The sequence below is a fragment of the Triticum urartu genome, chromosome 4A (genome assembly GCF_056163025.1).
Source record: "Triticum urartu cultivar PI428250 chromosome 4A, HENAU_Tu73, whole genome shotgun sequence".
Taxonomy (NCBI): Eukaryota; Viridiplantae; Streptophyta; class Magnoliopsida; order Poales; family Poaceae; genus Triticum; species Triticum urartu.
Window position 1 is genome coordinate 601,924,818 of NC_141876.1, and position 2,107 is coordinate 601,926,924.

Here is a 2,107-nt window from a genome sequence, read left to right on the forward strand (position 1 = left end):
TATGGTGCTCAATCCCAGTGACAGAAGGGGACATGACACGTATTTGTATTGTTGCCATTAAGGAGAAAACAACAGGGTTTATTCATATTGATTGGATTTTCTTTGTCTACATCATGTCATCTTGCTTAAGGCGTTACTCCATTTTTTGTGAATTTAATACTCTTAATGCATGCTGGATAGAGGTCGATGGGTGGAGTAATAGTAGTAGATGCAGACAGGAGTCGGTCTACTTATCTAGGACATGATGCCTATGTACATGATCATTGCCTTGAATGTCGTCATAACTATGCATTTTTCTATCAATTGCCCAACAGTAATTGTTTATCCACCATATGTTTTTTGTTCGAGAGAGAAGTCTCTCGTGAAAACTATGACCCCTGGGTATACCGTTATCATATATTAAATCCAAAAATACCATGCTTTAATTTACTTACCGTTATTTTATTTTGTGTTTTATTTATCTATCTATCACTATCAGATTTGATCCTTGCAAATAACCGTCAAGGGGATTGACAACCCCTTGATCGCGTTGGGTGCAAGTATTTGCTCTTTTGTGTGTAGGTGCTGTTAACGAGGTTTCGCGTGGTTCTTCTACTGGATTGATAACCTTGGTTCTTAACTTAGGAAAATACTTATCTCTACTGTACTGCATCATCACCTCCTCTTCAAGGAAATCCCAACATAGCTCACAAGCAGCAACGCCACGTGCTCGTCAAGGCCGGCGGGAAGATCCGACGCCACCTCGTAGGAGGGGTGGGATCCGGTGAAGGATGATGTGGATCTGCCGCGCAGGAGATCGGGGTGGAGGAGGGTCGGCGGGGTTGACTCCTGCTAAGAAGGAGTAGCGCGAGAGAGGTAAGTGATGACCCACAAGTATAGGGGATAAGTAAGAGTGTCAAACCCAACGAAGAGTAGAAGGAAATGACAAGCGGTTTTCAGTAAGTTATTTTCTGCAAGTAATAAAATTATCGGTAACGTGTAGTTTGAGAGCAAGATAATCTGTAACAAATGACAAGTATCAATAGTAACTAAAGTGCAGCAAGGTAGCCCAATCCTTTTTGTTGCAAATGACAGGCCGGAATGATCTCTTATAAAAAGCTAAGCGTTCTTGAGGATACACAGGAACTTCATCTAGTCAATTTCAACATGTTTGTTTGATTCGTGTTTGCTACTTTGATAATTTGATATGTGGGTGAACCGGTGCTTGGGTGTTGTTCTTACTTGAACAAGCCTCCCACTTATGATTAACCCCTCTTGCAAGAATCGCAACTACGAAAAAATAATTAAGATAAATCTAACCGTAGCATTAAACATATGGATCCAAATCAGCCCCTTACGGAATAGCGCATAAACTAGGGTTTAAGCTTCTGTCACTCTAGAAATACATCATCTAATTACTACTCCACAATGCATTCCCTTAGGCCCAAAGATGGTGAAGTGTCATGTAGTCGATGTTCACATAGCACCATGCTACCTCTTGAGCACTGCGTTGGTTTTCCCTTGAAGAGGAAAGGGTGATGCAGTAAAGCAGCATAAGTATTTCTCTCAGTTTTTGAGAAACAAGGTACCAATCCAGTAGGAGACCACGCTTGAGTCCCTCGCACCTACACAAACAAATAAATCCTCGCAACCAACGCGATAAGGCTTGTCAAGCCCTACACGATCACTTACGAGAGTGAGATCTGATAGATATGATAAGATAATATTTTTGGTATTTTTATGATAAAGATGCAAAGTAAAGAAAGCAAAATAAAGACGACAATAGAAATAACTAAGTATTGGAAGATTAATATGATGGAAAATAGACCCGGGGGCCATAGGTTTCACTAGTGGCTTCTCTCGAGAGCATAAGTATTACAGTGGGTGAACAAATTACTATTGAGCAATTGATAAAATTGAGCATAGTTATGAGAATATCTAGGTATGATCATGTATATAGGCATCACGTCCGAGACAAGTAGACCGACTCCTGCCTGCATCTACTACTATTACTCCACACATCGACCGCTATCCAGCATGCATCTAGAGTATTAAGTTCATAAGAACAGAGTAACGCCTTAAGCAAGATGACATGATGTAGAGGGATACACTCATGCAATATGATATA